The 23,877-nt window shown below is 27.7% G+C and overlaps 1 long non-coding RNA gene across 2 annotated transcripts; it reads right to left on the bottom strand.

Annotated features, from left to right (window-relative positions):
• Window positions 1-420: 420 nt before the first annotated feature.
• On the bottom strand, window positions 421-23,598 carry LOC142321399 (uncharacterized). Of its 2 annotated transcripts, XR_012755620.1 has the most exons (5): window positions 22,696-23,598; window positions 20,993-21,129; window positions 8,115-10,403; window positions 7,149-7,428; window positions 421-730 (listed from the first exon to the last, which is right to left on the bottom strand). It is a non-coding gene; the product is annotated as an uncharacterized LOC142321399 (long non-coding RNA). The 2 variants fall into 2 exon arrangements; XR_012755619.1 differs by lacking the exons at window positions 421-730; window positions 7,149-7,428 and having other exon boundaries at window positions 7,598-10,403.
• Between the last annotated feature and the right edge of the window lie 279 nt (window positions 23,599-23,877).

Below are 23,877 nucleotides of genomic sequence, written 5' to 3'. Positions count from 1 at the left end.
TTATTGTTGTAATTTAAGTAAAGAAATAAAAAACATTCTTGTAACACCTTTCCTGCCTAAAAAAAAAACATAGTTAAATGGTGACGCTCACAATCAACAAATGCTTTTACTCCAGGTTAAGGTGTGGGGTGTTAAGGTTAATGTGTATTAGTTTGATGGAAAATTTATTTCAGAACTATTAAGGAATAATAATTCAAAGCTGCAGGTCATGCGATCAAACTGATGATTTTAAGTTGCAAAGATACAGATCAGTAACAAATGAAGCTATGCTTAACTATTTTTAAATTTGATTAGCACATTTACAATCTCAACTTTAAGAGCAACACAACTTTCTAGGTCTACTACAACATACCTTCTGATAGTTTTGTATAAACTATTATGCACTGGATTTTGATTTGGAATGGAAAGTTTGCCCCACAAATTATCAGAGAAACAATGGATTAAATATATTTACTAAGCACCGTAGCATTTTACAATCAATTCATAACAAACCGCTCTATCTTCATTTTAAAAAGAAAATGTTTTTTATCGAGGTTACTTCCTCTAGATCCACTAAATTCTGTTTCAAACAGGATCACCTCAAGTAGGATATGATTACTCATATGTAGTGGTCTTAGGAAATTGGATTTCTTCACATTCATTGTTTAGAACAACCAATTTTATAATGATACAAGAATTTTCAGTTCTTGTTTATCCCTAGAAGTATAAACTTCCTGGATCCCACAGAAACCTGAAAAAAAAATCATTTTTTTAAAATGAATTCAAACCACAAAAAAAAACACCATCCAAATAATTAGTCACCGGTAATCTGAAAACTGCAATTATCAAAATAGTAACCATCAAAGATTATGTTAAGAATAAACAGATATTCATAACATTTTAAAATATAAAAATTTATTACAGTAGGGAAACATAAGAAAGGACTCAGAATATGTTATTAATTATGAAAATTAATGTTTTATTTACAATTAATACTGTCTTCGTATGTAGTAAAGGAGATTTAAATTATTAAAATAAAACACAATTATTAAAATAAAATACACTGAACAGCACGAATACAATTTTACTTTAAAAGTTTACTTTCAAATTGCATAAAAATTTTTCTTTCAAGAGATAATTTTTTATCAAGATCTTCCTCAGTATCACTTTCACTCCTTTGTCAGATTTAAGAGAGATTTTACTATCAGTCTGTTTTTCATGGTTAACTGTTTAAAGCATTATTTCTACATTAGGTACAAATTTTTTGTCTGGGAATTTATTGACCTTTAAAATTTTCATCAAAATACAGAATTATTTAAAACTTAAATACAAAACTCTTAGCTACTCCATCAAAAATTTAATTTTCTCATTCATAACCACATAATATACAATTTCATGAAAATTTTTTTTAAAAATAATACATATATAGAAGATAATTCATAAAATTTGTAACAAACTTTCAGGCCGTTTTACTGATGAAAATAATGAAGAAAGTTCATAATAAATATAAGTTTGGAGATCCTTCATAAAGGGTGTTGACTGGGGAAAGATTTTGCCCTGACTTCTGCGCCTTTAATAAAAATTAAGTCAGATTGTAATTCTAAGAACCAAATTAAGGGTTATATTTAGTGGTTTAACATGAATTCTGACCTGAAAAACTGGAAAAAAAGAATAGTTCCCAGAAATGTACTTTTAGAAGTTATCAAGAAATCTGGGGTAAAAGTCAAAAGATTGGGGTCAAAAATACACTATTATATATCTGGCATACAATAACTTTTTTAAATGAATAATAAATACATTAAACAAACCTTGTAGGGAATGAGATTCTGAGCAAAATCGTATGAATAAAGTACACAGAAACTAAATACAAACGTAATAATTTGAAATTATATAAAATAAAATGTGGCTATTTCAACTATGTATTAAACTAATCATAATTTTCAGTATTAAAAAACAAAACAAATATTTTAGAAAAATAAACTAAAAATGACAAAAAATTTAATTCATAAATATATACATTTTACAAATAATTTTGTATTAACAATAAATAAAATAATATCACTTAGTGCTTATTCTTTTTGATACTTAACAGTTTTATGGGACCAATATTGAACTACAATTGTTTTTTGTGTTTTACTTTTTCTAGTAAATTTGCATCATTTATCTATCAGTTTATTATTTATGATATGAATTTAGAAGTACAAGATAATAATTATACATAACCTTGATACGCAACTCAACACAATTAAGCTGATATTTCTGTAACTTATTATCAGATGTGGTTAGAGAGTGAAGCAAGCATAGGTTATGTTTGATTAGATTATGTTGATTCTGTGTAAAGACAAATCGCACACGTATATCAACAGAACCTATACTCACTAACCTTGAGTTTCTTATTTTGTCACTTCGTTGAGCCCCATAACCGCTCAACACTTTATGTATGGATTCTTTTCATAGGATTTACAAAGTTGTATGTATCATTGACGGTTTGGTGACCAAAACCTACTGCAGCAAGCTGTTCCATGTTGTAAGCTCGCCAGCAATCCGAATAAATTGTACCCAGACTTATAGTATTTGATCGCCTTAATCAGTGTTTTGGTGTCTCGATTCTGCAATGGAACTATGAATGGCTCCTTCATTTTTCTACATATTCCCCAAATACCAATTCGTGGGGAAGCACAAGGTCAACTTTCTTCTTACGTTTAGTGAACACTGTCTCGTCTAGCCTCTACTATTTTACCATGACAGCCAATTTTTTTTACATGAAATTCATTCCATGGCTGATATACATATTTCTCGACAATACATGCACCAGTCAACCGTAGTTTCGTATCTTATATCGAGATGTCATCGACACAATTTCAAACTGGTCATCTGTTCCGTCCAACAATACAAGAACGTAAATGCTGTTAGGAACAGAAGTGACTATCCTCGAACATGTTCAGACTTGGACAGATTTTTTTTAAAGAAAACTTTTAGTTGTGTACCTAAAGTACACGTATGGTTCAGAATACAAGTTACACTTGTGTTGGTTTTCTCCTAATTTCACTCCCATTAATAGGCCTTGCGCTTGGAAAAATTGCACTGCTTGCCGCTCAGAATTCAATAATTTTCATTTTATATTTTTATACATAACTACATGTAAAGATAAATTGAATCCACAGTACACACTATAAAATGATAAACTAAATCTACATTAAACTAGAAACAAATGTATATTTATATCATGATTAGGAAAGTTTTATCGTGTCAAGTTGTGTACAAAGATTATGTATAATTGTTATCTTACACTTAAAAATTCACATCAAAAATAATAAATTAATAAATGATGCAAATTTACTAGAACAAGTAAAACCCAAAAAACAATTGGATTTCCGTAAGGGGGGTTCCATATAACCAATAAGTATCTTCTTTTTAAAAATTCACATTAGCGTTTTGGTGATGCACATCGCTACAAGGTAAAAAAATCTTGTAATTTTTTTAACAATATGGCTAAGAAGAGGTAACATCCTTCTTTTTTGAATTTTTAGTATATTTGATGAAGCAGTGTGCAACAAACTGCTGATGTGAATTTTTAAAAAGGAAGGCAGTTTATGATATCTTTATTTACTTTATTGTATATAATAATTCTGAAGCCCGGAAGAAAAGGGCATTATGTCCAAATTTTTTGAAATTGAAGTTTTGACACCATATTACTTAAAAATTTTCACTCTTTTTAATGGAATAAAGCACTATTTCCCAAGTTTAATAATAACCAATTCAGCCATTTTTAAAAGGCACTAAGTCACATCACAACACAGATAAAGGCACTATGTGGACAGTAACTGTTTCTTTGTATACTTTTACGTGTATACAAGCACCAAGTTAAGATGGGGCTTGTAATGAAGAAATTGTTAAAACATCAAGTGGAAAAATTATGCTGAATCTTGTATTGACAGAAAACAATAAAATAAACCAAATTTGCAACCAAAGTGCAAATTTTTAAATGAGCGAGTACAAAAAACATCATTGTATTAGAAACCACCAGTAATAAATTAAAATACAGAAAACTCTTGGAGGGTCAGATAGCAAAAAAGGTGGGCAACTAATATTTCTCTTTAAATGGACCTATGATCAAATAATTTATTGATTTTTATAACAATAAGTTAACAATTTTTTTTTAATTTTCTAACCAGTAATTTTATTATTTTTATTATGGTTTGAAATTTTGTTTTTCTGCAAGTTCCACAGTCACGAAGATGAAATTATACAATGTAAATTATTATTTTTTTTATATTTCTGTTAATGATTTACTTTTATTTGTAATTATCAAAATTGTTTTTTTACCTGAGGTTTTAAAATCTTGCTTATACGAAATAGGGTTGCAGCATGTTAGAAAAAATAAAGATTGTTTTTACTTAAATGAACACAAATTAAGAGTCAATGTGCTTTATCTCCATGTGTGAGGTGCGTATGTGTTTTTTATTTCATTTAAAGCCTTATACAATTTATACGTTTTTGATTGCAATTATTGCTACGTGTTGATTTAATTTTTGTATCGTATTTATTTGTATTTCTCCAGTGAAATGTAAACAAAATATTGTTAAGTAAAATCCTGAACTTTTTTCTAAAACTTTTTGTTCTAACTCTTAACTATTTATTTTTGTGCAATAACATTATTTAATTTAATAGTATTCAATGCAGTTACAGTTTGAGGATTTTTTCAGTTACAGTTGAAGGGGCAGAAAGTAGTGATTGCTGTGTACCGGAGACACTTTATTCCAGACAAACATAATTCATTTCTGTCTGACTTAAGTAATAATGTCAGCTACAATCAAGCCTGCTGTTCTACAGACAATGACATTTCAGCACCTTGTTAGCAAATTTCTGAGGCAGCCCTACTAAACAATGACTTGTAGTTAAGCAGCAGCGAAGCAGATGACACAGACCAAGACAAAACGTATGAGCTACAGAAAGAAAATTCAAATAGTGATGATGAAGTCATAATCAACATCACTAGAAAGAATGTTTTAAACAAGACAAAAATTCAACAGATAGAAAGGAAACGCCAAAGAAACACTCAGGAATGGTTGGATAATAAGCGAAAGAATCTGCACGCAGCTGGTAAAGCGTATGTTAACAAGAAAATCTCAGCAAGAACTCTGAAACCACCATTTACTATGAGAAAATAACTGAAAATATGAGGATGGCTATATTTAATCAATACTGGGATGAGAGCAAAGATGTCAATGTTAAATGACAGTTTGTAGCTTCATGTGTGTAAAGAAAACTTGTAGCAAGATCACGGGAGAGGGATGGCAGTAAACCAAAAACTAATACTTTCATTTACAATTTTGTGATAAATTACGAAAAAACTAAAGTTTGTAAGGTAATGTTTTTGAATACACTTTGTATTTCGAATAGAGTTGTAATAAACGCACATAATAAAAGAAAAGAAGGGGGTATTGTGGAACCTGACTTTTGAGGGAAGAGCAGTCCCGGAAATAAGACTCCGCAAGAAGCTATTGACTTGGTATGCAAGCATATTGCAAGTTTTCTGTCATACAAAAGCCATTATTGTAGATAACGAATGAGAAAAAGGTTTCTAGAACCAGGACTGTCCCTAAAAGGAGTGCCCAAATTCACAGATTGTATTTGGAATACTGCAAGGAAAATAATATAGAAAAAAATGCTGAGTATTGGTTGTATGCAGATGTTTTCAATAAGAAATTTAACCTATCATTTAAACCTCCCAGAATTGACACTTGCGATTATTTTACAGCTCAGTTGAAAAGTGTTACTTCTCAAGAAGACAAGAGACAAAATAAAAAGCGATCACGAAAATCATCTCACAGAAGCAGAAAATCGGTATTCTCTGAGAAAAATTGACACAGCAGCTTCAAAAAGTAACAAATACTTTAAAGTTCTTACTGGTGATCTTCAAAAGTGTCTCCCAACACCCTTATGCATCAGTACTTTAAGTTTTTATAAATGAAAGTTGTGGACCTTCAACTATACAATACAATGATTCTTCTGATGGTTCAGCAAGTTGTGTTATGTGGTATGAAACTAAAGCAGGACATGAAATAGCCTCCTGTATAATGAAGTGGGCTGATGAAGTAATTCCTAATAGCACTATTAATGAATTAATTTTGTGGAGTTATAACTGCTACGAACAAAATAAAAATATTAGGGTTATTGTTAGTTTTTTCTGGATTTTGCATAAATACCAATAGGTGAAAGTAATCAATCAAAAATTTCTATTAAAGGGATACACACACATGGAAGCTGACGCTGTCCACAGCGTTATTGAAAGGAAAAGGAAACAAGCTATTTACTATATCAACTCCTTGGGACTGGCAACAATGATACGACTGAGTTCCAGTAAATATACAGTGTACAACATGTTTAACAATGTGATAGTGTGTTGATATTACTTTTAGTGTTAAAATATTTTTTTGTCTTTTAGAAAATAATTTTTTTTTGTTGATCTTCTGATGTTTTTGTAAACACTGGAAAACTATTACTGCATACGGTATTAATATTTTTACACATTATATTTAAAATTTGAAGTACTGATTTGTTTTTTAATAAATAACAAGGCAGCAATCCCTCTGCTCTAATCGTTCAATTTTTCAGACTTATTTTGTAAATGTTTGTAAAAATGTTTATTGTTTGGATAAAATAATATTATCTTTTTATTATTGTATTGTATTATTATACATCTTAATAAGTACATCTTAATAATTACATCTTAATAATTTTATACATTAAAGAAATAAAATTGACATTTCCACAGTAAAAATTTATTTTAATGTACCTATGTTTATGTTGGCATAGGACATGGTGCTTATTGTAAATGTAGACTTTATAGTGAATATTAATTTTTCTTTAGAAGAAAAACGCACTATCTCCAGTACCTTAAAAAATGAGTAAAAAATTACATCCAAAATATGGGTTACTTAAAGTAGGATAAAAATTATAATAAAGTGAAGAAATTATTCAGTGAAAAACAGTGAGAAAAGAACATAACTAACTTTGGCTCTCCTGTAAAATTTGCTTTTTGTGACATAATGCTCTCTTCTTCCGGACTACATAATTATTATATGCTAGGATGCTAAACAACATATCCAAATAATATTTTATATGTACACATGCACACACACACATACATACATATATATACACACCCTACTGATGACACATTTACCCTAGTGATGACATGTCATTGCGATAGTAATTCTGCTCAGTACAAGAGGAGTCACAGGTTTGGACATTTGGTTCACACACTTGGTCGAGCGGCCGGTAGTGCAAAGCTACCTGGATTCCTCTAAGGCCGAATTATGGATTATGCCTGAATGCTTGTAAGGCCGAATCCCATCTAGGCAAGGTTGTGATGATATAATAAGAATAAAATTATCAAAAATATTGCTATTGATTCTGAGTCAAATATTACTAAAATTAACCATACTGAAAAGATAAAAAAAGATTACACAATATTATTGGAAATAAGATAATAAGATCTATAAAATTAAAATATATATATATATATATAAATAACTAACCACTTTCTAATAAGAGGACAACAAATAATTTAAAAGATAAGTTAAAAGAAATTAATTGTTATACTAAAATCAGATTACACAAATATGCCAGTTATGTTAATTTAGGAAATATAATAATTTAATAGAAAAGTATATAAACGATAATAATTTTAACCAAATAAAAGACCCAATTAATAAATTTTTAAAGATTACAAAAAGTTTAATAAACTATAACACAATTTTTGAATATGATAATAAATTGAAGTATCACACTAGATTACATCCATTTAAAATATTTACCCCAAAACTTACTCTGTTCTTCCTAAAATACATAAATAAGGTAACCCAATGCGTCCATTAATTAACTTTAAATCTGCACTTTGTTATTTTATTACCAAAATAATTGATAGGATACTTAGATCTAAGATTGATTTACCTTATAAATATAAAATAAAAACTGAGTATGATTTGGTTAACAATTTAAATAATTTGTCAATAAATAAAAGTACTAGAATGATAAGTTATGACATAACCAATATTATGTATCCTAATATTCCTACAGATGATAATTTGAATAATAAAAACTAAACTAAAAAATGATAATCTTCTCACCATTATTAGAACATATGTCAACAGAACTCGACCGTTTACGTAGTCATCGATTTTTTGTTATTATGGGTCTTTTAAATTATTTACCTTCACTTGTTTTTATTTTTATTTTGTTAGGAATACATCTTGTCCAGCTAGATTGAATTTATTTTCCGAGATTTGTTTAGTTATTTTTATTATAAGGTGAACATTAAAATCTATTTTTTGTTCTGCTTGTTACAGTTATTTTTTTTCTTTAACTCAGCATGGTTTATTTTCAAGTGATTTAATTTTAATTAGTTTGTGAATTTTATGTTCTAATTCTTCATTGTTTTCCTATTTTTTTATTTTTAATAATATTTATTTTTTTCCTTTTCTTGCTTATTTATTTTAATTTGTGATATCAAACATCTTTTTGTGGAAAGGCTATGTTTTTTGTTATAATCTTTTTTTTTGTATTTATTTTTATATATATGATAGTTTTTTGAGTTGAATTTATTTTTATTTTTTTTTTGATTGAGTTTCTTGTTTTTTTATGTCTTCTATTTTTGATCTGAGATTGTATTTTACTATGTAGTCTTGATTACATGAATGGTAATTTAAATTTGATTCATTTTTATTTTTTGTTTATGTAATTTTTTATTTTAATACCAGATTTTATTTTTTTATTGTTAGGTTGGGATGGATTGGGATTAATTTCTTATTGTTTAGTTATTTATTATCAAAATAGAGTTTCTCTTTATTCTGGACATATTACTTTGTTAATAAATCGTATTGGTGATGTATTTTTGATTTTGAGTCTTAGTTATTTTTTTAATTTTGGTTCTTTTCATTATATTTTTTTTGGTCTATTTAATTTTATTTACTTCTATTATTGAAAGTACTTAGTTTCCTTTTTCTTTTTGGCTAGCTTCGGCCATGGCTGCTCCAACTCAGTTCATTCTTCTACTTTGGTTACATCTGGTGTTTATTTAATTATTTTATTTTGTGATACTTATATTTTTGTTAATTACTATGATTTTGTCGAGGTTTTCAGCTTGTTTAAAAAATGATTTAAGGAAAATTATTGCGTTTTCTGCTTTAAGACAATTAGGATTTATATTTTTTACTCTTTCTTTAGGTTCTTTTATTCTTTGTTTTATTCATTTATTAATTCATGCAATTTTAAAATCTTTACTTTTTTTATGTTCTGGTTTTTTATTCATTGTCTTTTTGGTAATCAGGATATTGGTAATATAGGAGATATTGTTAAGCAGTGTCCTTATTTATTTATGTCCTTTGATTATGCAAATGTAATGTTTTTTGTTTCTTTGATTTGTTTGTGTGGGTTTCCTTTTTTTCTTGATTTTATTTTAGAGATATCTTTTATGTGAGGATATAGTGTTTTTTTTTTGGGTTCCCTTAACTTTTATTTGCAGTTTTCATTTAATTTCTTTATTTTTTCTGACATTTATCCTTATATTAATTTTTTTCTATAGTTTTTGTTTTTTTAGTTTCTATTTTAATATTTTTCTCAGTTTTTGTGTTTTTATAGGTTCTTTTATATTTTGATTATTTAAGGATGATTATTTTTTGTTTTTTCTTTTGGTTATAAGTTTATTAATTTAATTTTATTTCTTACTTATTTTATTCTTTTTTTAATATTTTAAGTTATTTATATATTTTTTTTAATATTATTTTTTGTAGTTAAATGGTTTTTTTAAATAGATTTTTTAGCTTTTGTTATTTTTACTATGGTTTGTTGGATTCTGATTGATTAGAGCATTTTGTTTCTGGTGGTTTATTCGGATTTTTAAACTGATCGGATTTATTTAATAAGTTTATTTTAAACAATTTTATGATATATATATACATATATATATTTTCTTTTTGTTTAGGTAGCTTAAGTTTTAAAGCTTACATTGAAAATATTAATATGATTATTTTTTTCTCTAGACATTTATAAATTTTATTTTACTTATGCATTGAAAATGTATTGTTTTTTTTTTTTTACTACATAAATGTATAAGAATAAAGCGATTTTCATTTTAAAGGTAGTTAGTGGCTCCTTTTTATTTATTCTTTTAAGTGGATTTTATAATTTTTTTTCATTTACAGTGAAAATAGCTTCTACTTTAGCTTCAGTTAATTTTTTGAGTATGAGGGTTATCCTTAATATTAAGTCGAAATTAAATGTATAATTACTACTCTTTTAAGAGAAATTGATACTTCAATACTTTTTATTTGCAAAGTAAATGTTATTTTAACTATTCTCCTTTAGTTTAATTTATTTTCTTCATTCTAATATTCCTGTTTTTCATTCATGAATTAGTCCTGTAATTAGAATTAAGATTGTTATTATTGATGATGCTAACCATTCGTTAACGTTTCTTAATTTTGTTCAAAATATTGGTATAATCATTGAATTTCAATATTGAAGATTAAGAAGTGTTGCAATTAAGAAGTGGGTGGAAAATGATTTAAGTGATGAAGATATTTTGGAAAATACACATTCGAATGGTGAATTCTTTTTTCGTCTTATTTTAGTTTTTATTGATATTGTTGTGAGTATTATTACTATTGCTGTAATCGTTATCAGTGTTATTAATGTTAATGTACTTTTAATTATCTTTTTAATTTAATTAATCTCTTGGTTGGAGGCCAATTATATTTTTTTGTAATAAAAGGATTATTTATTTTAAATAATTAATTTTCCTATGAATTATTTAATTATCTAATAATCAATAAATTACCGAAATTAAAAATCATTAGTAATAATCAATAGATTATTAGATAAAGGAATAATCATACTACGTCTACAAAATGTCAATATCAAATAGCTCTTCTAATCCAAAGTGATGATTTTTAGAGAAGTGTAAAAGTGATGATGTATAAAAATACATTGTATTGTTGATACTATTAGAAATGTTGTTCCTACAATTACGTGAATTCCATGAAATCCTGTTTTTAATAAAAATGATGATCTATAAATTGAGTCTGCGATAGTAAATTGGGATTGACAGTATTTTCATTTTTGTAGACTTGTAAAGTAAACTCCTAGTCTGATTGTTAATAGTATTGATTTATTTGATGTTGATAGTTTAATAGAATTCTGTGGTGCGCTCAGGAACTGTTACTGCTGAGATCAAAATAATCGTGTTTAGTAAAGATACTTCTATTGGGTTAAATGGTTTAATTGATTTTGGGGTCAGTTAATACAAATTTCAATTGATGGAGCTAATCTTGATTGAAAAAATATTTAAAAAAAAATGAAAAAAAGAATATGACTTAGGAAATAAATATGATGATTCCTATTTTTATTAGTGATTTTACCTTAATTGTATGATTTCCTTGAAATGTATTCTTGTATAATGTCTCGTCATCATACAGTTATTCAAATTAATGATATTAAAGTTCCTATAATAATTAAATCATATTAGTTTGTTTGAATTCATTTAACTGTTACTGTTAATATCGTTATTACATTTACTGATAGTATTATGGGTCATGGTCTTTTGAAAACTATATGGAATGAATGATATTGTTTCACAAGAGATTTCTCTAGAGTATAAGGTTACTAGTGTTGCAAATACGTATGTTTGAATTATTGAAATTGATAATTCAAATGTTTTAAGTATAATTTGGAGAAAGTTATTAAATTTTTTGTTGATGCATTTCCTAGTAGTATTATTAATAAATGTCCTGCGCAATTATATTTATGGTCAGTCGTACTGAAAGAGAGATTGGTCGAATAATTTTTTCTGTTATTTCGATTATAATTATTATTGATGTTCCCCTAAGCAAAAAATGTTTAAATATTTCATTTGTGAATTTTATTCATCCGTATGTTGTAATCATTAATCATCTTTGTAATGCAATTGAGAGTGAAACTGATAAATGTCTTGTTGATGTAAATACATGTGGTAGTAATCCTATTGTATTTCTTGTTATGATGCATATGAATATTGATAGTTACAATTAAAATTTCTTTGCGATGGTTTATTGATTTAAATTCGTTTATTAATTTCTTTTCTATTATTTTTATAATTATATTTAGTAGAGATTTTTTTAATTAAAATCATTTGGGATATAATGATTATTGTTGTTATAATAATTCAATTTCCTTGTATTAATTTTGTCGTTAGGTCAAAAGTTGAGAATAGTCTTGTCATCAGTTTTATAAAAAATAAGTTTGTTATACTTACGATTGTAATTAAGTTTCATATAATTTTGTGATTTTTGTGGTATCAAGATACACATTTTAATGTATTTTAATTTGACAACTAAATTGTTATTTGTAAACTAGCTTCTTTCATTAAGAGTATTCGATAATTACTATTATTTTGGTTTAAGGGACCATCACTTTCTTATTATTGTTATTATAATTGTTACTATTGTTGTAACTGATAATAAAATTACTATTGTGTGGTTATGGAATTTTAGTAATTATTCTATAATTGGTCTTGCTCTGATAATTCTATTAAATTTTATTCATGAGGCTATTTGTAAGGACATTTTAAAATAACTTTTTTATGAATTTTAAGTTCATGGCAATTTTCTGGCACTCTTAGAATTCAGATATTATTGGTAGTTCATTGTAAGAATGTTCTGATGGTGGTGTAATTTAAAATCGTTCAATTGACGATTGTTGATTATTTTTGAAAATTGTGATTCATTTAAATATTATTGTTTCTAATATAATGAATATGAATATTACAATTCTTATTATTGAGATTACTGATCCTATGAGATTGTATTTAATGTTATGTAGTTGTCTGGATAATCCGAGTATCGTTGAGGTATTCCTGCTAATCCTAGAAGTGTTAGGGAAAAAATGTTTTATTTACTACTGTGAATAAAATTGAAAATTGAATTTTTAGTATTTTTTTTATTTACTGTTATTAAGGGAAATCAGTGGACAATTCTTGCTATGATAGCAAAAACTGCTCCCATTGATAATATGTAATGGAAGTGTGCAACTACATAATATGTGTCATGTAAAATTGCATTGATTGATGAATTAGCTAAAATTACTCCCGTTAATCCTCCAATTGTGAATAGAATTACAAATCCTATTGTTCAGATTATTTGAGATTTTTTTTTGTTATTCCTTGCATAGTTGTTATTAATCTAAAAATTTTAATTCCTGTTGATACCGCAATAATTATTGTTGCTGAAGTAAAGTAATGCATTGATATTACATGCATGCACATTGATATTACATGCATAATACAATAATGCATGCATCAATACTTATTCCTACAGTAAATATATGGTGTGCTCATATCATAAATCCTATGATTCCAATTGCTAGTATTGCGTAAATTATTCATAAATGATCAAATGTTATTATTTTCTCTTTCATCTGTAATGAGATTAATCTGAATCCTGATAAAATTAGGATATAAACTTCTGGGTGTCTGAAGAGCCAAAATAAAGATATAAAATTGGGTCCCCTCCTCCTGTTGGGTCAAAAATGACGTATTTAAATTTTGATCTGTTAATAACATTATAATTGCTCCTGCTAACACTAGTAGTGAAATTAGTAATATAATAGCTGTAATCAATACTGATCAGCAGAATAGTGTTATTTTTTCTGTTATTCCTTTACGTTGCATATTTATTGTTGTTGAGATAAAGTTGATTGCCCTTATAATTGATCTGATTCCTGCAATACATAGGGAAAAAATTGTCAAATTTGGGCTGACAGTGGTGGGTAAATTGATCATCCTGACCCTGATCCTACAATTGATCTTAAAATTAATAAGACAACTGATGGGGGTCGAAGTCAAAATCTTATGTTATTTATTCACGAGAATGCTATACCTGGTGCTCCTATTATTATTGGTACTAGTCAATTACCAAATCCTCATTATGATTGGTATTACTATAAAAGATACAATAAAAATGTAATCATTACATCATTCGCATAATAAATGCATGTGATGTAACGATCGTATTATAGATTTGATCATTTTTGATTATTCATCTGGGTTGTATTAATTCTATGCAAACAATTATTCTTCTTATTGTTCCAAGAATTCTTGCTCATAATCCAAATATAAAATATAATGTATCGATGTCTCTGTGGTTTGTTGAGAATATTAATTTGCTTAGTTTAATGGGATGGCTGATTTAGGTGATAACTGTAAATTTATTAAAGGTTAAGAACTTCTCATTATTAATTTGTCTTATATTCAATTATGATTCTGAATTGCAAGTATAGGAGTGTATTTGTTTTGCTAAGGCTTACTTATAATAGCAATTTTAACTTTGAAGGTTATTAGTTTTTTAACTTAAATCCTTTTTATGGATTAGTTTATTTTTGATACTATTATTATTGGAATTCCTATTAGTTTGTAACAATTGGTGTTACTGATTCTTTTTTTTATTTTTTATTTAATTGATTTTGTTATTGTTGGAAACATTATGTTTAGATATAGGAATGTTGATAAGATTGATTATATTATTATTGGTATTGTTATTGTTGATTTTAAGATTATTCATTTTATTAAGAATCCTATTATTGGGGGGTATTCTCCTTATTGATATTGCTGAAATTATAAATGGTAATTTAGTTAAGTTTGACTGTATGCAATTGGTTGATAAAGTTAATGTTATTTTTTTAGTGTATTAAAATGTTGATTGCTGAGTATATAAAAAATAAAATGAATTGTTTTGAAATTAGCAAGAATAAAATTATTATTGGTGATTTTATAATTGATGTATATGCTATCATTTCTTTAAGAGTTGTTTTATTCCTGTGACATCTTATAATTATGGATAGCATTATTGGAATTATTAATTTTTCTAGTTAACTGTGTTGAGATAACTATTGGAACGATTTTTTGTAGTTATTACTATGATGCACATATCTTATTATTGGTGTTATTCTCGGTAATCGTAGATGAAAAGGTATTATTCCTAATTTTATTAAAATTTCTGTCATTATTAAAATTCTTTCATTAACAAAGTAATTAATGATTATATTAATTAGGGATATTATTATTATTGATGATGACACTCTTTGGATGATAAGGTATTTTATTGATTGTTTATTTATTTTATTTCTCTTCTTTATTAAAGGTATAAATGAAATTAGGTTTACTTCTATAGATATTCATGTAAATATTGTTCTGTTTGATGATAAAGCTCTGATAAATACTACTTACTCTGATAATTACTATTGTATATTATTTTTGATAAATGTATTTTAATTAAAAACAAAATTTATTCATCGGTGGGGTTCACACCCCATTTAGGAATACTTTACTGATGGGGTTTTCCTTTATCAGCTGTTATGTCTGAAATTTATTTGCAGGAATTCAAAAATAAAATAGTTTATGGTATCTCATAAACATAAAATTGTATTATGGGTTTGATATGTTGATGACATTTTACATCTCTTTGTACCTGTTATAAATAATGAACATTTTATAATATAAAAAAATTCAACTCCTATCATGACAATTTAAAATTTATATTTGAAACAGTTAAGTGCAGAAAAATAAGTTTTTTAGATCTTAACATTGAAATCAACAAAAAGAATCATATTATAACGTCAGTATATAGAAAGTCTACAGCAAGTAAAATAACTATTAATAGAAAATTCAATCGTCCGTGATCACACAAAATTAATATATTTACAAACAAGTTGAATAGATTACAACACACTGAACAACAGGGAAAAATTGGATGCAAAAATAAATATTAAAAAAAGTACTGCAGTAAAAAATTGATATAAAGTATCGTTAATTGATAATCTCTGTAATAACACAAGATTTAAAATCTAAAAACGCAGCAATATTGAAACCTATAAATAAAACACACAGCATTGCTAATATCTAATAAAAAATTATTTGAAAATTTAATTAGTGTTTATAATGATGAAAGATATAAACCAGCATACAAGCCCAATCATGTAATAAGACATTTAAAACACCATAATTATAATGATTTTAATAGTTTTCATGGCATTTATAAAATAAAATGTAATGATTGTGATGATGTTTGTATTGGGAAAACTAATAGATCATTTAAAGTAATATTTGCAGAACATTTTAAATATTACATAAACAAAAAATTGGGTTTTTCTAATGTTGCCGACCATTACTGATGTAGAAACTAATTTGGAAACAATTGAAGTCACAAAAGAAAATGATAACAATAAAAAATTGGACATTTTAGAAAAATATCATATATATGATATTTTTCTAAAATTGAATAAGCAGATTGATTCAGCTTAATCAATCTCCAGACACAGTTTGATAATGAAACGCTTATCAAAAAGTAGCTTAAATAGTGCACTTTTGTTAATATTAGGTAAACTTTATATTGTGTTAGTACAGTGATGTATTTTGTGACTGGCAACAAACATGTTAAAAATTTTTTATGTTTTTTACAGTTTTTAGATTTTTAATTAATTATTTGACTGCATATATTATTTCATATATGTAATAATATTATGTTTAGTGGTTTATTAATGTTTTAATGTGTAATTAATTTTTAATTTTAATCAACCTTGAAGCGCTTTTAATATATAGAAAAGAAAAAATAATTATTGATTTTGTACATTTGTGGATTGTGCTGAATTTTGTTTATGCTTTTGGAATATATATATTACTAATAATAATAACCCTGCAAGCTTGAAAGCAGGAAGGTAGCAGCCCTACCTTCAAGCTTTCCCTGCGCAGTGCTTGTAATGCAGCCAAGGAAGACTAACTGTTGGCAAACTTAAAGTAAAAAATTGAACTGGAGATTTAGTTATTAAAAATTGGAAAATTACTAAAGAAAAAAGATTTGGAATATCAAAATATGTTAGGGTGGCAAGCTGAAATTGTAAGGGATTATTTTTAAAACAGGAAGAACTGGTGAGAGAGATAACTGCATATAAGATTGGTGTAGTGATGATATAAGATATGAAGAAGCTTCGCAGAAGTATGGATCATACAGTCTTATCTATAGTAAAGTTCCAAAAGAGAGAACAGCCATAGCGGGAGTTTTAGTGAAATATCACTGGTGCAGAAGACTTAAATCGTACACTTGGCATAATGAAAGGATCATGAGTTGTAGGTTCAAGATTGATTGGGGATATCTATCGGTGGTAGTGGTTTATGGTCCAGAGGAAGGCCAGGAAGATGTTTCGAAAGAATTCTATAGGGAATTGCAGCAAGTGATATGATACATTGAATAAGAATGATTGCTTGTTGATAGGAGGTGATCTAAATGCAATAGTAAGGAACCAACCTATTAGTGATATTGTGTATCCACATGGTGAAACGTAATTAAATAGAAATGGAAAGAGACTGCGAGATTTTGCAAGTTTTAACAAACTACGTATTGAAAACACATTTTTTAAACACAAAGAAGTTCAGAAATATATTTTGACTAGTAGAGAATATAGGTCACTTATTGATTTTTTCTTGGCTAATGAAAGACTGTCAAAGTTGTTTCATGATGTTAGTCTTTAGAAGATCAGATATCGGCTATGATCCTGATCTAATGTTTAAGGCTAACCCGGAAAATGCAAAATCTAGGACACAGAAATGGAAGAAACACCTTCTGACAGATCTCTCTATAAGATCTTTGTACCAAAAGCATGTACGGCCCATCTGATGGATAACATATGTTTGGATGTCAATGATGTAGAAAAAGAATAGATGAATATTAAAATAGTAATTGAAAGATCGGCATATGAAGCTTTAGGTATGAGGAATAAGTCTTTGAAAAAGAGAAGGTTATAACATCTGGAATGATGATTTTGAAAGAGAAATTAATATGAAAAAATAATTGTACCTAAAGTGGCTTTCAACACAATCAGCAATCGATAAAGAGCAATATCAAACTCAAGCAAAGAAGATGAAAACATTAGTGAGGAAAGCTAAATGGAATCTTGCAATGGGTATGTTGCCAGCATAGAACATGATCTTCATGGTAGAAAGAGTAAGGCTTATAAGATTATGAAACATCTCAATACAGATGTATGAGATTCGGTAGGAATCCACTCTGATGTTGAGAAATGGTTAGAATACTGTTAGCAATATTGGTCAACGGACATAGAGGTTCATCCAATTTATGATCTGTGGTTACTCATACCTGGCATAGACAATACAGACCTTAAGGAATTGTAAACAGCTCTTGCTTGTAGTCATAATAAGAAAGTGCCAGGGGCGGACAACTTGAACATGGAAATGGAATTGTTTAAATATGCACCACTTGAATTGCATGTCTGGTTAGCAAGTTTCTTTGACTTATGCTGGAAGCAGAGAAGAATACCAGAGGAAGGGAAGCATTGGTGGTACTTATTAAGAGAAGTAATAGGGAAGATCTTAGTAATTATAGAGGAATAAATTTGTTGAATTCAGGTTATAAGTTATTTTCCCAGATTTTGATTACTCAAATTAGACCCACTGTAGAGACTGTGCTGCTGGAAGAGCAAACTGGTTTCCAGAAGGGACATTCATGCACAGATATCATTGTATTAAAACAGATTACTGAGAAGAGAAGAAAATTTAACTGGAGTACTTATATAGATTATGAAAGGGCCTTCGAAAGAATATTGAGGTAAACTAATTTTTAATTAAAAATTTATTTTTTTAAAAATTAATTTTTATGGAATATAATGGCAGAAAGAGGGGAATTCCAATACTTACGTATTAAAGCCACCACAGCTACAGCTTTATTTAAAAACAAAGTAGTCAATCGGATTTCGGTGGAAAATGGGCCGATATAGAGTTTAACATAAATAAAAAAATATTAATTTTATAAATATAATTTAACCAAACTTAACCTACGCTCGCTAACCTTGACTAATTAACACCGTAATTTTTAGAGTATTTATTTAATAAATTCAGTAATTACAATTAGTTATTATTTAAATAATCAAACTGCAATAATTATTGAATCAGCAAGCGAAGCGAGCGTAGGTTAAGTTTGGTTAAATTATATTTATAAAATAAATAAATATAAATAACCATTTATATTCTGTTTTGAATCTGTTTCGACCCATTTTCCACCAAAATCCAATTGACTACTTTGTTTTTAAATAAAGCTGCAGTGGCGTTAATACGTAAGTACCGGAATTCCTTTACAAATTATTGAGATATTGAAAACTTTACACAGAGACACAAGAGTAGTGGTTAAATTGCAAAATGGAAAGGTTGAATATAGGAAGGTGAACATGGGTGTAAGACAAGGGTGTGGAATTATTGATAGTTATTTAGATGATGCCATTAGAGAATGGAAAAGTAGATTAAGAATTTTAAAAATTTGACAATAATGTTTATCAGAATAATTTTGTAATGACCCTTTTGTTTGCTGACAAGTTATTACATCCAACAGAGAAGATTATCTACAATGTGCTTTTGTTTGAATTGAATAAGATAGTCAAAGAATATAATTTTAATATCTCGTTGGGTAAAACGGTTTCCATAGCCTTTTCTGAATTAAATCCACTGCAATGTAAATTAGTAATGGAAGAAAAAAATCATTGACCAAGTGAACGAATTTAAATTTCTGGGTTGCAGTATATCACCTTTTATGGAAACATGTAAAAAAAATAAGATAGAAAAGTTTAATAAAATGTGTAATACTATTAGAACATTGAGTGGCAGGGTGAAAAATAATAGAATGATGAAACTTTGTAAAAGCATAGCTGATCCAGTAGATTTATTGTAGTGAAAAATGGGTTTTGACATCAGTTGATAAAAGCAGATTACAGGCTGCTGAAAAGCATTTTCTTAGATCTGTTATAGGAATTACCTGAAGGGATAGAGTATGAAATGACGAAGTGCGACAACAGCTGAATACTTTCAACTTGAACGACAAAATTACTTAATATAGAAATAATTGGAAATAACATATGGATCGAATGAATAATTATAATTTTCCCAAGAAAATAATGCAATACAGATCGGTGAGATACAGGAATATTAGATGACCCACGAAGAGATTGGAAGAAAATTGACTAAGTTTGCAACAGGTCGAAAGGCGTAAGGCTTGAAGTAGATGATGATGATATTACTCATAACTCCTAGCTATGAATTACTCTAATTTATATTACATGAAATTTAATATTAGTTTGTTTTGAATAATTCAATTTTGTTTTAGCTTATTCCTTCACTAAAAATTGTAGATGAAATTACAGTTTCTTATATTTGGTAACTATCTTTAAAAGAATACATAACAAGGAAAATATGCTTAAATTTTCCCCACAAAGATTGTTGCAACTACCAGCAACTAAAGAAAACATATTTATTCTTTTTCTATTACGTAGTAACACTACAATCTTCAGTACTTCATATCACTACTGTGTAACAATTAAATTAATAATTGGAATTTGCCATGTATTGAAAAACCCACAACCCACACAGTTGTGTTTTTCTTTAAAAAGAAAAAACTGGAGATAATCACATGATTCTGTATAAAAATGAAGGCATTGTATGATGCTGCAATAAGTGGGCATACCATATAATGTTGATAGCATGCATATTGGTAACTGATTAAGCAGTACAAGCTTCTTGAATAATTGGTTCACTTCATTTATTCATGGGCATATGAAATGGCAAGCTTGAAATAGCAATCATAGATTGGAATAATTATCTATAGTAAGTGTTTATTACTTTCACTCAAGCAGAGGGGAAACTAGGAAAGAGACTGAATCAATAGAATTGTAGTTGATGAGACGCGGTTTTCAAGGAATAAGTCACACACTTACAACTCTGTAACAGTGGATACTCAGTGGAGTCTGCCAAGAAACAAACAAGTTCTGGACAGGTCTTTTCTACTCTGCTGCAAGCTACAGAAAAAAAAAGAATTAGTAATTACATTTATTATAATAGTTATAAAAATAGAAATAGTTAACAGATAAAATTTCTTTCTCTCAACATGTTAAAATCAAAATCTATTTAAACTGAATTTCTTACAATACTTTCGTAGTTACTTTGAAAAATTGCTGCATGTTACAATGTTTTGCAATAATCTACTCCAAAGATATTAAAATTTATGTCTGCAAAGTCCAACATTAGGTGCTCAATAAGAATGACTGCTACTCATAACTGGGCTGGAATAAAAATAAAAAAAACTTAATTTGGACTGCCAACATATATGGAAATAACATTAAAATAAAACAAAAAATGGTCAAGCAATCCTCATTCATATGGATTTACTTTTAAGCACAAGCAATGCATCAAAGTGATGGCATCTTCCATTTCATACAGAAAAATCTGGTTTAAATCTTGATCAGGCTTCATATTTTTCATAATTACGAAGTAACACTTAATAAAAATAAATAAATAAAAAATATTTGGATGAATATTATTAGTAAAAAGAAAGTACACACTGGTAAGATGATTTTTGGTAATTCTGAGCAATTACTCAATCAGCTTCAATACATAACACTAACTAGTAGGATACTTGGTTAAATTTATGTTTTAACTAAAATACAGACATTGCAGAAAGACTACACCACACCTTCCATGCTGTTAGTCACATTTATGACCATCATCTAACAAAGAGCACTATCAGTAAACTTTAACAACAGACTCGAGTCAAACTCTGACGACAATTAGGGTAGTTTATGGTTTATTCCTTCCTCCAAAAAATTATAATCTTAACACTAAATCTAATTCTAACCTTACAGCTAACCTAACTCCATACGTTTTCGCTGGCGAACAAGTCGTCATAATTCACAAAATTGATTGCCAATTGAAAAGAATAAAAACATGGCACCGACTTTGACCTTGCACAGTCACCTGCTTTCTGAGATTTAAATCTTGTGTTTTTCTAAACCTACTCTCACCTAAAGTGGGGAACTACTTTGTTTTTTGTAGAAATCAAAGTATTTGTGTATGAAAAATTTTAATTAGTAACTGCTCAGAATTAATTTTTTTTAAAGATTTTTCTAAAAATCACAAACTTTACAGTTCTTACACGTCTAATTCTTCAAGAAAAAATTAAACCCCACCAACAATTTAAACATTAACTAACACCACTAGGCAAAATTCATAGAATTATGAAGCCTATTTTCAATAAGAAGTTTCTTCCATTAGCAATTCAATAAACGGTTAATATTAAACATAACGAACTCAATGCTGTACAAGATAGGCTTATAGGTGGGTCTGTAACGGCGATTTCAACTTTAGTTAACTTCTGAAAGATGTTTCGAGTTTTGTTTAGTGGATTTTATTTTATATTAATCTAGTTTATGAGTCCGTCATTTCTTTAAAATAATTACATAAAATTGCACTAATCCAAAAACTTAAAAACATTAACTTTCAGAAGATAAGATGAAAGTAAAAATTGGTATTACACAATGTACGTCAACCTACTTGAACAGCACAAGTTCGTTTGGTTTAGTTTATATTAAACGACTTGCTTTCAAAATATTGTAGCTTCTTATTTCGCCTAACTAATTTTAGCAGCACTTATTTCATTTAAAAAATCCTACGAAAGAAAGGTTTTTAATATGATGTAAGCAAGTCGTTTAAATTTTACCAATTTCCTTCGTTAACGTTCCCTATATCCTAACGAAAACAATATTAAAATACTTAATATACTTCCATTCTATACACGAAAAGAAAAACGGTAACTATTTCGTTAATACTAAATTATATTTAACACTACCTACATAACTTCGAACAGCACAAGTTACACGTCACACAGTGTAAATCAATAGTAATAGAACAGTGATGCCAACCTTTTTCGGATTTTCTTAGTTTACGTTAGTATAAGCTTTTAAGTAAATATGTAATCACCGAAGCAGTAAGTAACAAATCCTTAACAAAGTAATAAAAACTTAAATGTACTTTAATAATCAATAGTATAATTTAATATACTTCATGTATGTATACTTTTACTTTTTAATATACTTTAATAATAATTCTTTCTCTTCATATTTTCGTTCGTCCGATTCAGTGATTCTTTTCTTCCCACTACCAGAGCTGTGAACTCTAATGCGCATGCTCTCTTTCGCTTCTTCACCCATGTTTTAGCGGTTCATCTCTCTTCATACTCCTGTTCGACACAATTGATATATGTCTACTAAATATCTCCGATTCTTCTCTTTTCAACTCTATTCGACTCTTAAGTAAACATCTAATTCGTTTTCAGTTGAATACGATCTTTAGTAGCCTATCACTTCTAATACGCATGCTCTATTCCCTTCAGCTACTCAGCGATTCTCCTTATTTCATCTCTCATTCGATTCCTTTACGAAAACAAGATTATATCGACAAACCTCATCGCTAAACAGAGAAGGGAAAATTTAAAGAGTTACGCTCACGTTCTATATGACATCATTATTCTTTTTTCTTTTAATTTCATTCGGGCGAGAAGCTATGTTGCACAATATTAATTACTGTCGTTCTTTTACGCATTCTGTCGTTTTTTTTTTTTTTTTTTTTTTTTTTTTTTTTTTTAGGGCGAAAAACGCTTGCGCGTTATCATCGCTCGGAGTCTTTTTTTTTTTTTTTTTATATAAAAAATAAAAGGATTTAAAACTATTCTAAAAGATGAATAAAACTTACGACTAATATCACAGATAAAAACTAATATAAAATCAAGAGTAAATAGAATTTTACAAAGTTCAAGATGGGTGTAAAGGGCCCATTCTTGGATAACAAAAGACTAAAAAAAAACTAAAAACCACAAAAGATCTAATATAAAACTTAAAACTAAAACAACAAAATGAAATAAAACTTAGAACACAAATTATATAATTAAAACTAGGTTAAAAATAAAAATTAAAAAGTTGAAATAAAACTTAAAACTAACATTACTAAAATCTTACAACTAATATCACAGACAGTCT

Source organism: Lycorma delicatula, chromosome 3 (assembly GCF_047948215.1).
Source record: "Lycorma delicatula isolate Av1 chromosome 3, ASM4794821v1, whole genome shotgun sequence".
Lineage (NCBI taxonomy): Eukaryota > Metazoa > Arthropoda > Insecta > Hemiptera > Fulgoridae > Lycorma > Lycorma delicatula.
Note: the sequence above shows the minus strand (reverse complement) of the source record. Positions and strands in the feature narration are given on the sequence as shown.